The 12,802-nt window shown below is 42.8% G+C and overlaps 1 pseudogene; it reads right to left on the bottom strand.

The window, feature by feature from the left end:
• Positions 1–504: 504 nt before the first annotated feature.
• LOC105535361 lies at positions 505–1,406 on the bottom strand (annotated as a pseudogene).
• Positions 1,407–12,802: the final 11,396 nt, after the last annotated feature.

Here is a 12,802-nt window from a genome sequence, read left to right as displayed (position 1 = left end):
CTCTTACACACCTTATTGAAACAAAAAAAAATGTGCATTAACAAGATGCATACAGTCAATGCATGATAGAAAGCATGTTTCAAATATAAGGTAACCCGTCAGGCCACCATATCATTTAGGTTTTGCATGATCATTTATGGCATTACAGAGCAATTATGCATAACATACTTTTATACATTTTAACCCTGAAGATAAGAAAAATAATTGTTGCTTGAAAAAAATTATTCCAGGTAGGCATTTGGTTTGTATCAGGAGAAACTGAACCTCCACGAGTTCAGTGTCTGCCCAGTTGGAATCATTAGCTCAAGTCAGTGAATCAGATATGCGACGCATTTCACAGAGACACTGTTTCCCCAGTCCTGGCGATGCCTCTGCTCCCACAGTCCGCCAGATGAAGCATTTCCGGAATGACCCTTCTATGTGTATTTCCCTTTTCATTTTTTTTTGCTGGATTGACTATTACTATATTATTTCCTCTTCTTCCCTCTTCTGTGACTTTCCATTTTAATCATTCATAAATCCTTTCAGAATATCCTCACAGAGCTCCCTAAAGGGAAGTTCTGGAGATGAAAAATCCAAGGGAGGAAATTGGGAACTGGAATGTCCTTGACTTTCCCAGTATTTTCTGCAAACTTCTGCCAGGTTGAGGAGGCTGTAGCAGTTGCTGGATGTGGTGGCAAGCGCCATAACTCTGACATTTCTACAAAATCAGCATCTACATCCAGCTCCTTTTCTAATGGACCTTTTAGAAGTCTGGCCTTTTCAGCCTTTAGTTGTTTATTTTCTTTCCTTAATCTTTCATTCTTGGCCACAAGGAATTTCACATGCCTCTTCAAATCTGCAATTTTGGATGCCTGCTCCTCTATAATTGTTTTGTCATCTTTTGGGGTTTTGCTTCCAACACATGGCTCTGCTGGCTCACTCTTTTGCTGAAGTAAATATAGTAGTGGTGTCTGGGTCCCTGTCAAAGATCCCCTGAATCTCAGGCAGGCGTTTCTCTGTGGAAGGGCTGTACTTCTGAGAAAGGGGGCTCTGGCCCTCTGCATCCTCTGCAGAGGGTTTGTGAGATGCCTGAAGATGGGCGACTATATCCTTTGTGTTCTGCTGGGCTTTCGATCTTTCTTCACGCTGGGGCCTTTTCCGTCTCTCTTGGATGAGGAGGAGCTATTCCTTTGCCATTCCAGTAAAAGCTGAGCCTGTTCAGATTGTGTCAGCTTCATGGCTTCAGAAAGATAGGCCGCAGCCTTTTTGTGACAAGAATAGCCTCTTCCTATTTGCCTGCGGCTAATAACAGGTCTGCTCATCTGCTCTGTTGATGAGCCAGGTTGAGGGATCCTTCCATTACTTCCATAGACCCTGGGGTAAGCGGTGGCCTTAGGAAGGGGAGTGGTGGTGCCAGGGAACATGGAGAGGCAGCCGTGGAGACTGCGGCCCCTCTCTGCGCCCCAAGAGCCAGTGGTGAGCACAAAGCAGGCAACAACCTCACCACTTCCTCCTCTGGCACCATGCCACTAAAGGGACTTTAAGGGGAAAAGTTGCATGGAAACCATGCACAGAAGTGGTCTGGAGTGCAGCACTGCTTGCCGTTTTCTGATGACTAGTTTGAGTAATGGACATCCAGAGGCCTGGTTGGCCTCATCTTGGCAGGGATTGGGTTATGGGTTAACCATGCACTGATTTCTTCTCAAAAAGGGGAAAATTGCAACTGCCATCTCAGCTTCTTGCCTGGATTATTTAAAGATTAGCGTTTGGAATTTTCAAGCAAATAGGTAGCTATAAATGTAGCAAGAAACAAAGCGAGGGAGGCGTAACTACCCAGTGGGTTCACCTTACCCACCGCCTAGACAGGGCTGATTTATCAAGACAGAGGAATTGCAATGGAGAAACAGTAATTCATGCAGAGCCAGCTGTGTGGAGACAGGAGTTGTTTTATTACTCAAATCGGTCTCCCCGAGCATTTGGGGATCAGAGTTTTTAAAGATAATTTGGCAGGTAGGGGCTGCGGAAGCAGGGAGTGCTGACTGGTCAGGTTGGAGATGGAATCATAAGAGTCAAAGTGAGTTTTTCTTGCTGTTTTCTGCTCCTGGGTGGGATGACAGAACTGATTGAGCCAGATTACTGATCTGGGTGGTGTCAGCTGAGTGCAGGGTCCGCAAAACATCTCAAACATTGATCTTAGGTTTTACAATAGTGATGTTATCCTCAGGAGCAATTTGGGGAGGTTTGGACTCTTGCAGCCAGAGGCTGCATGACCCCTAAACTGTAATTTTAAATCTTGTAGTGAATTTGTTAGTTCTACAAAGGCCGACTGGTCACCAGGCAAGAAGGGGATCATTTCGGGAAAGGGCTATTATCAATTTTGTTTCAGAGTCAAACCATGAACTGAATTCCTTCCCAAAGTTAGTTCAGCCTACACCCAGGAATGAACAAGGACAGCTTAAAGGTTAGAAGCAAGGTGGAGTTGGTGGCCCCCGTAAAATGTCATCAGACGGGTTTTATTTAATCCTATATAATGTGGCTTACTTTTCAACCTGATGCTGGCATAACATTATGTTAGAAACAAATTTTCAGTGCCGCAAGGGTGCTTTCTGCATGCAAGGCAGAGGCAAGGGAGCGTGTGCAAAACAAAGGAGAGCAGGAGTTTTTTATCCCTAATGCAGATCCTGTTCCTATGTCCTCCTCCTGCAGGCTGGGTTTGGACCACACAATGGAGGCTAATTCCAGTTGGCTACTGTTGACATCATTAAAGGAGGCAAGAGTGGGCATTTGATGGGTACGGTATATCTTGGGGTGTTTGGGCACAACAGACTTAGGGAGAGCTGACAGATGAATGGGTACAATTACCTTTTAGAATAGAACAAAGAACCAGGAACCAAAACCCTTTGAAGAGGAGCTATTTGTCTTAACAACAATTTCCCCCTCTTGAATTTATACATTTTTTTTTTCAAACTTATCTAACCTGACTTGACTTTATTGTTCTTCCAGGAGAAAGAATTTATTTGTATAGGATTGGGAAGAACTAGGGAAGGTTCTGGTAACAATTGTTTTTATAAGTCTTTGGACTAGTCTACAAATGTAGGGTATGATGTAGCATCCAACAGGAATAAACACAGCTATTGCAATTGTCAGAGAAGTAACAATAGAGGCCATGAGTCTTTTCCATTTACCAAACCATTTCCCTAACCATCTTGTGAAAGGGTCGTTTATCCCAGAATTTGCGGCTAATTCATTTGATAGGTAGGTAAGACCTTGTAAAGCTTTTGTAATTGTTCCATCAGGGGCTGTATTGTTGGGAATGAAGGCGCAGCATTGGGTTTCTATCATAACACAAACTTCACCTTTTTCTGTGAATAGCATATCTAGGGCCATTCTGTTTTTACAAGCCATCTGGCTAGTAGGGCCTAATTGTTCAGCTATTCCTTTGACAGTATCCCTAGTGTAATTAATAAATCATTGTTGGTTATAATAGATGTAGTTTATTGCAATCTACATTTTTATTAATAGTTACTCATGAAAATAATGATCCAAATTCTGCCGCTATTTGGTCTCAGGCTTTGAATCTATCAGGTACCCCCCGTGGGACTCCAATTGCATCTATATAGACATGAAAGTTGAAAGATCCATGAGGGGCCTCTCTCATTTTACAGTGCTGTGGTTTCCCCTTTTCTGGTTGATGAAATGCCAGGGTGAACCGGACACAGTGGCTCACGCCTGTAACACCAGCACTTTGGGAGGCTGAGGCAGGCGGATCACGAGTTCAGGAGATTGAGACCATCCTGGCTAACACGGTGAAACCCCATCTCTACTAAAAACACAAAAAATTAGCTGAGCGTGGTGGTGGGCGCCTGTAGTCCCAGCTACTCAGGAGGCTGAGGCAGGAGAATGGTGTGAATCCGGGAGGCGGAGCTCGCAGTGAGCAGAGACCGTGCCACTGGACTCCAGCCTGGGTGACAGAGCAAGACTCTGTCTCAAAAAAAAAAAAAAAAGAATTGCCAGGGTGAAAGGGATGGCCAATTGAGTTAGAATGCAGGTGCCACTCCAGTTACTTGGCAGAGTGTCCAGTAGGGGTTCACCACAACACTACCATATATCAGCTCAGGGATGAACAAGGACAGACTGGTAAGCTCTTGGAAAGATTTAAGCTCACTGTATCCCTTTACGTCTCTAAGAAATGCCAAATTTTCTCCCTGTTGTGAGAGACATGAAGTAAAATTGGCATCTGGAGATGGAGGCTGGATAGCCCTCGGGGGCTGACCTGCAGGGTGTTGAACTTCAGGGATTAGCAGAGAGAGAATTCAACAGAATTCATTACCCCAGGCTGTGGGGTCTTGGAAAAGAGCTACCACACAGCTCATGCCCCATTGGTCAGAAGACCATCTAAGTGGAAAGGGGACAACTTGGGCCTAGTGCGCACAAGTGTAACAGTTTTTGTTTAGAGTGTGAACAGAATATTCAATCCATTCCATCCAGGCATTTGTATCTTGGTATCTTGTTTCAATTGCCAGTGTTTGTTTTAAATTTTTAACCTCTACAATAGCTACTTTGGTTTTGTCATTAGGTGAAGAGACAGTGGTCTGGTCAGCAGGTTTAGAAGAGGATAGAGGTGGAGATGTGAGGGATGAGGATGTAATGAGGTGCAAATCAAAAAATCCTATGGGGTCTTTTTTTGTTACATCTGTTCTCAGACCATAAAAATGGTCTAGGGTCGGGGAGGAATCTTGAAGAGTTGGGATGATGATGGAAATTTGTACTGGGTTACATTGGTTATGTTGACAATTGGGAAGGGCACTTTCTTTAGTAAAATGGATACAGGGCTTTAGAACTGATAGTGGGAAATCTTCTGATGGGATCCAGTCTTGACGTTCAGTGGTTCAAATGACATATTTTCAAGTATGACAAAATAAGTTCCTAAACTATTTAGAAGCATCTGCTATGGAGGGGCAGAGATTTTTTTTGCTGCTGCAAGCTGTCTCTGGCTTTGGAAATCCCCACAAGGCATAACTAAACAAGCATCAAAGGTTATGGTCTTGGGTGGGTCTGATTTAGTTACATTAATAACGAGGTGGCTAGCAACAGAACAAGGAAAGAAGGAGTAATAGAATAGATGAAAGAGAGTTAAACTTTCCTTAGTTTTAGTTTGGTAGGATTTTCCCCTTGGACTACGGCCCATGACCCTGAAGCGGGTGGTGCTTTTTTGACTTGGGTGTGATGGGTCCACTCTTTCTCGGCGGTTTGGACTGCAGTTTTAGTTGAGGAGCACTAGATATGGTACCTCCTAGGACAGTTTAAGTTTTCTTCTTTCTAGCTCTTGATGAGGATGTAGTCTCTGGGCTGGTGCTGATGGACTGGAAACTCAAGAGGCGGAGTTTGTGCTAAGAGACCTTTAGTCCTAAGGGAAGATAAGGTAGAAGATAGACCAAGTATATAGTTCCTAAGGAATTGATCTTTGGTCTCAAAAGTGGGCATATCACTAGCGGAACTTAAACATAGTAACCCATAGAGCATTTCATAAGGGGATACACCAACATCTTTTCAAGGGGCAGTTTGGATCCTGAATAGAGTGATGGGGAGACACTTAGTCCAGGGTAATCGAGTTTCTAAAATTAACTCAGTTAGATGATTCTTTAAAGTCTGCTTCATCTTTTTTATTTTTTCTGTCAAGCACGGCTGTCAGGGGTATGATACTTCCATTTAATTTCTAAAGCCTAAGTAAGCGCTTTAATGATATTTGCAGTAAAATGAGTTCTATTGCCTAAGTTAATGTTTTCTACTATCCTGAACCAAGGTATTATGTTTTCTAGTAATATTTCAACCACATTATTAGCTGTTGTGCTGGGGAGGGGAATGACTTCAAACCAATGAGTGAAGTGGTCTACTATTACTCTTAGGTATTTAAAGCGACCTAGTAGGGGCATTTCAGTATAGTCAGCTTGAGTACTTGGAAATGGCCTTAGTCCTAGGCTTCTGCCCCCAAAAGATTGTTTCTTTAGGGCCTGTTTATTAGTTTTTTTGCATATTAGGCAGTTGTCCACAACTTGTTTTGCTAAGGTATAAATTCCTATACATCCATAGACTCTGAGAACTGCATCAAAAGTCCCAGCTACTCGGGAGGCTGAGGCAGGAGAATGGCATAAACCCTGGAAGTGGAGCTTGCAGTGAGCTGAGATCTGGCCACTGCACTCCAGCCTGGGGCTACAGAGTGAGACTCCGTCTCAAAAGAAAAAAAAAAAAAAACCATAGCTTGAGGTCCCTAGTGAGTCCCTTGATGTAGTTGGGACAGGATTTTTCTCATAAGTGGTTTGGAAATCATTTTCCTTTGATCTAGTAACACCTACTTCTCTTCTGAGTTTTCTTTAGCTCCTAGTTTCTCTAACTTTTCCTTTTCAGTGGAAGAGAAGATAGGGATTGTAACTCGGGGTGAGAGACAGGGAGTCAGGAGGATGATAGGTGCTTTTTGAGAGATGGTAGCTTGTTTTGTAATTTGATCAGTGAGGTTATTCCCCCAGCTTTCATAGGTAGAACTTTTCTGGTGCCCTGAGACATGTACAACAGCTATTTCTTTTGGTAATTGTAAGCTCTTTAAAACTTGAGTGATTAATTCTTTGTGGACAAGGTCCTGATCTTTGCGATTAGGCCCCGCTCAAAATTTTTCTGAAGGTATGCACTACCCCAAAGGCGTATTTAGAGTCAGTATAGATGGTACCTTCTTGCTTTTGTAAATATTTTAGAGCCTGATTTAACGCAAACAATTCACAAGTTTGAGCAGACCAATTCTTTAGCAATCTTCCAGATTCTATTTCAGCAGAACTTTTCCATCTATGGCAGAGTATCCACTGTGTCTTTTTCCTTCAACCACCAGGGAGGAGCCATCTATAAAAAGATGATGTCATGTTTTAAAAGGGATTTTTCTTAAATCAGGTGTAACCTTAGTATGGTAGTCAATGAGATCTGGGCAGTCATGTTCAGGATCTTTGGGGTTCGGATTCCAAGTTAGGAAAGCAGCTGGGTTAAGAGCACTGTCCGTGGTGAAAGTGAAGTCATCTTTTTCTAATAGAATGACTTCATATTTTAGAATTCTTTGAGCTTGTAAGCCATCTACCTGCCTTTTGGTTTAATATTGTTCTAACTTGGTGAGGTGTGTCAACAGTTAATTTTCCCTCAAAGGTTAGCTTTTTACTTTCCTCAATCAACAAAGCAGTGGCCGCTATAGATTGAATATATTTGGGTCATCCACAGGTTACTGGGTATAAAATTTTTGATAAAAAGACCACAGGCTGCCAGTGGCCCCATGTTCTTGGGTAAGCTCCTCTAAAACTACTCCTTTATTTATGTTGACAAAGAGGTGAAATGGTTGTTTGGGGGAAGGCAGAGCTAAAACAGGAGCAGTTATGAGTGTTTCAATTCTTTAAAATCATTGACTTCCTCTGGGGCCCAAAGGAGGGGCTCAGGTTTTTCTTGGGTAAGCTTGAGGGTACAGAGACTTGACTTTTAGAGCATATGAATCAATCCACAAGCAGCAATATCCAACTAGCCCAAAAAATTTTCTAAGCTCTTGTTTTGTACTAGGCAGAGGTAAGGACACAATTTCTTTGACTCTTTTGGGTCCTATTCTTCGCTTGCCTGCACTTATCAAGTGCCCTAAATACTTGCCTTCAAGTTCTACAAATTGGAGCTTCCCCTTTGCTACCTGTAATCTCTCCCCTTGCAGGTGATTGAGAAGACTCATGGAGAAATCAGATACTTGTTCTATGACTTTCCCAGACACAAGTATGTCATCTACATATTGGAGCATGCATATAGACTCCGGGACAGATATCTTCCCCAAAACTTGTTCAAGAATTTGGCCAAAAAGATTGGGAGAGTCTGTAAATCCTTGGGGCAGGACCGTCCAGCAGTATTGTTGCTTCTGTTCTGAATGAGGATCTTCCCATTCAAGAGCAAATGTGTCTCGGCTGTCTTCAGCTAAGGTACATGCCCAAAAGGCATCCTTTAAGGCTATTACTGTAAACCACTGATGGTCATATGGAATCTTGCTGAGGATAATATACGGATTGGGGACAACAGGATGAGTGGTTTGGACTATTTGGTTAATGGCCTGGAAGTCTTGTATTAGCCGACATGACCCATCTGATTTCTTTACAGGTATTATAGGGGTATTATATGGAGACATACAGGGTTCAAGTAACTTATCCTCAATAACACCTTCAATCACAGTTTTCAAGCCTATCCTGCCTTCTAGGGGAATTAGATATTGCCTTCTTCTTATTATTTTTCCAGGGGTTTTCAACTTTATATGAATGTTGGGGGGGGAATTCATATTTTCCCTCGGTTCCCTTCTTTTGACCACACATTGGGATGAACGTAACTTTTTTCTGTGGTGGTGAACAGGTTCAATGAAGTGAAAAATTCTTCAGGGCAGACACGCAAGCCTATGTCTAATTTTAACATCAGGTCTCTCCCTAACAGGTTTGTTCTTGCTTCAGAGATTAGTAGGAATTTAATACTAGTTTATCAATTTTTGTATTTAACTTCTGTTTCTTCTAAAACTTGGGCTTTAAATCCTTCCCCTTTTACTCCTGAGACAAAAATTTCCTCTAATGAGTAGTTTGTATTAGAGGGCCAATACTAAACAGAGTGCACCCCTGAATCTATTAAAAAGGTGATAAGCTCAAGTTTGGTTCCCACCTCTAAATTTATCAGGGGCTCTTGGTGGGACTTGAGATACAAAAGACAGAGCCCCTGATCTCCCTATTCCTCCTCAAATGCCATGAGCAGGACAATTTCCTTTTTCTTCCCCTACTTTGGGCATTCTCTTTTGAAGTGGCCTGTTCTTCCACATTTGAAGCACCTATTCTCTCCTTCCTCTCTCTCAGTTCTAGGATTCTTTGACCTTGTTCCCCCATACTCTGTTCAGCGCCTGGTAGCTGAGGGTCTGGCTCCCCTAGCTGGAGGCTTGGGTCCTCCAAACAGGGGTTTGGACCCTTTATAATTCCTGGCCCCCTGGAGTCTCTGTTTAGAAGTGTGTGGGCTTGAAGCCATCTGTTGGAAGGTGGATAGCATAAGTTTCATTTTTTGTTTTTGCTTTTCTTAATCTCTCCTCACATACAGTTTTTGGGCTTCTCCTAGGAGTTCCTCTACAGACTGGTTTTTTCAGTTTTTCAGTTTCTGCAACTTCTTTGTTATGTCTGACCAGCTATTTGTGACAAAATGTAGCTTTAACATTTCTTGTCCAAGAAGGTCTTCTGGATCTAAATCGGTATATTTCCTTATTTGTTCCCTTAGTCTTTCTAGAAATTTCACAGGGTCTTCATCTTTTTCCTGTTGTAAGTCAAAGGCTCAGAAAAGATTCTGAGCATGGGGCACTGACTCCCAAATTCCTTTGATTATCATTTTCTTAAGATCTTTCATGTTTTCCCAGTGGACTATGTTGTTGTTATCCCATTGAGGATCTTGGGCTGGGAATTTCTGGTCTGCTGCAGGAATGTTTTGGCCAGGAGGGTGTTCACATTCCCAAGTTGTCATAGCAGACCTGCGAATCATTCCCCTTTCTTCCCCTAAGACAAGGATACCCAGGATGGACATTAATTCAGCCCAGGTATATAACTGGGGACCTAGGAATTGAGCAATTTGGTCTGTTACACCGTATGGGTCATGTAGCAGTGGCTTAAGTTCTTTCTTTAAACCTCGAACCTCTGAACTAGTCAAAGGAGCATTTACAAAGTCAATAGCTCCTCCTCCCTGGGGTAAGGGAAGGAAGAGAGTTGGAGTTGATTCCTTAGAGGTAGAGGGGAAAGGAAGATTTTGAATATCTTTTTTACATTGCTCTATTTCATGTTGTAGTTCCTTCAGGGAGGATACTTAGGCTGACAAGGAGCAGACTCATGGGGTGTCAGTAATTCCCTAGAGTCAGGGTTATAAGGGGGAGGAATAATAGGAGTAGGAGAAGGATCTGGGACTGGGTCTGGGGTGGCAGCAGCTGTCTGGGGAGGGGACAGGTCAAGTGGGGGGGAATTAAATAGCGGAAAGTGGTTTAGAGGGTCCCAGGCATTGGGATCTCTCTGCCTAGGGGTTGGATTTACTGCACCTACTTTGGGGAGTGTGAAATCTGACACTTCCCTTGCGTTCTCTAGGGGAAAGAGGAGAACAAGTCCTTTTCTCCAGCAGACAGCATAATCTATTTCTTCCTATGAGACTGGACTTTTGTCATTTACATACTGAATTAAAAGTTGACAGACCCAATCCTCATTTGATCCATATTTTGGCCAGAAGATGGCAAGTTTGAGGATGGCTTCCTTGGCCCAAGTGAAACAAAAATATTTTATCATGTGTTGCTTCTTCTTATGTCTAGTCCTCTCATTCTCTTTTCAGTATTTTAGCATGAGACCTAAAGGACTATTGGAGGGAATCTGACTATTCCTGTCTTTACCTTTCCCTGTTGTACTAGAAGTGTTTCCCATCTTGGAGGTTTTGGATGCTCCCTTGAGTGTGTGTGGCTCAACGTCTCTTACTGGAGATTTCTTGTCTTCCCTTTTCTCTAGAGACTCAACCCCACCTTACTTGAGATTTCTTGCACTCCTTTCCATTCGCTCCATCCTATCTGGCCACTTCTCTTGTGGGAAATTAGATCCCTTTTAGCACTGGCATGCTGGTATAAGTCCCATGGCAGGATCTGCCCTAAGCCATATGAGGTGACCAGGGAATTGCAGATAGGACCCACTTACTCTGCATAGCAGTAGTACTTACCATCATTCACACAAGCAGTACCATAAGCAGTAGTGCTTTTCATCATTCACACACACTTTCAGCCTCCAAGATATCCCGACCACCAAGGAAGTACTTCACCACCAACCCCACGCCCCATGGCTTTTCTTACCTTGGTCTGTGTAAAAAGTTACCTGGTTGCTGTGGTGTTTGTAGGCAAGCCTTTTCTACCCATGTTGCTGAGAGTCCAGGTTTATCCATCACAGCAGGTGGAGTCTCAATCTCTAGCCCCAGAGGCCACTGCAATGAGGCAGTGGGACTCCTCTCCCCCTGGGAGATGATCAGAGACCCCTTCCCTGGAGGGGAATGGGAATCCTGGATGAGCCCCCAGATTGTTAGAAGCAAATTTTCAGTGCCACAAGGTGAAACCAGCACTCAGGCAAAAGTTTTCTCAGTAAGGCAATTTACTTTTATAGAAGAGTGCTTTCTTCATGCAAGGCAGAGACAAAGGAGAGCATGCAAAACAAAGGAGAGCAGGAGTTCTTTTTATCCCTAACACAGACCCTGTTTCCTGTGTCCTCCTCCTGAGGGCTCGGGTCAGACCACACAATCTAGGCTAATTCTGATTGACTGCTGTTGACATCATCAAAGGAGGCAAGGGTGGGCGTTTGACAGGAAGGACAGGTACGATGATACATCTTGGGGTGTTTGGGCACAACAGAGTTAGGGAGAGCTGACAGATGAATGGGTATGATTACCTTTTAGAATAGAACAAAGAACCAGGAACCAAAACCCTTTGAAGAGGAACTATTTGTTCTTAACAACAATTACATGACAGATAAAGAAGGAAATAAAAATATTTTACCCCAAAATATGTTTATCTGTCATATTTTGAAATGGCCCTGAAAAGCTATCTTTTGTGGCAGGATATTTGCATCTGTGAAGAACCTCTATTAATATAACTAGATCTTTCCTTTTCCAGGCTCTCCCAATCCTGAAGAGATTAACTGAGCATCTAGCACCTTTTAAAGGTCTGAATAGGGAACATTTGCCATCTATTATCTCTAAGGCACTCCCTTAGAGACATCTATGAGACACCCATGAAACTTTATCTACATAATAAGAACCTTGGTCTCTACAACTCCTTATCTTAACCCAGACACTCTTTTCCACTGATTCTAAGTCTTTAGATAATAATTTAACTCTCTTAAGCAATTGCCAATGAGAAAATCCTTGAATCCACCTATGACCTGAAAGCCCCTTGCTTCAAATTGTCCCACCTTTCTGCACAAAATCAATATATACTTCACATGTATTGACTGATATCTTATGTCTTCCTAAAATGTATAAAGCCAAACTATAACCCAGACACCTTAGGCACATGTTCTTGTAACTACCCAGTGGATTCACCTTGCCTGCTGCCTGGACAGAGCTGATTTATCAAAACAGGGGAATTTCAGTGGAGAAAGAGTAATTCATGCAGAGCAGGCTGTGCAGGAGACAAAGACATTACTACAAAGACATTACTACTCAAATCTGTCTCCCCAAGCATTTGGGGATTGGAGTTTAAAGATACTTTGGTGGGAAGCAGCTTGGGAAGTAGGGAGTGCTCACTGGGTAGGTTGGAGAAGGAATCATAGGGAGGTCTAAGTGACATTTTCTTGCTGTCTTCTGTTCCTGGGTGGGATCACAGAACTGACTGAGCCAGATTACTGGTCTGGGTGGTGTCAGCTAATCCATCAAATTCAGGGTCTGCAGATCAAACACAGATCTTAGGTTTTGCAATAGTAATGTTATCCCCAGGAGCAATCTGGGGAGGTTCAGACTCTTGCAGCAAGAGGTTGCATAGCCCCTAAACTGTAATTTCTTTCTCTCTCCTTCTCTTTCTTCCTTTCTTTCTTCCTTCCTTCCTTCCTTCTTTCCTTCCTTCCTTTCTTCCTTTCTTCCTTTCTTCCTTTCTTCCTTTCTTCCTTTCTTCCTTTCTTCCTTCCTTTCTTCCTTTCTTCCTTTCTTCCTTTCTTCCTTTCTTTCTTTCTTTCTTTCTTTCTTTCTTTCTTTCTTTCTTTCTTTCTTTCTTTCTTTCTTTCTTTTCTTTCTTTCT

This window comes from Mandrillus leucophaeus, unplaced genomic scaffold (genome assembly GCF_000951045.1).
Source record: "Mandrillus leucophaeus isolate KB7577 unplaced genomic scaffold, Mleu.le_1.0 Scaffold145, whole genome shotgun sequence".
Taxonomy (NCBI): Eukaryota; Metazoa; Chordata; class Mammalia; order Primates; family Cercopithecidae; genus Mandrillus; species Mandrillus leucophaeus.
The sequence above is the reverse complement of the archived record's forward strand: the minus strand, read 5'-3'. Positions and strand labels throughout refer to the sequence as shown.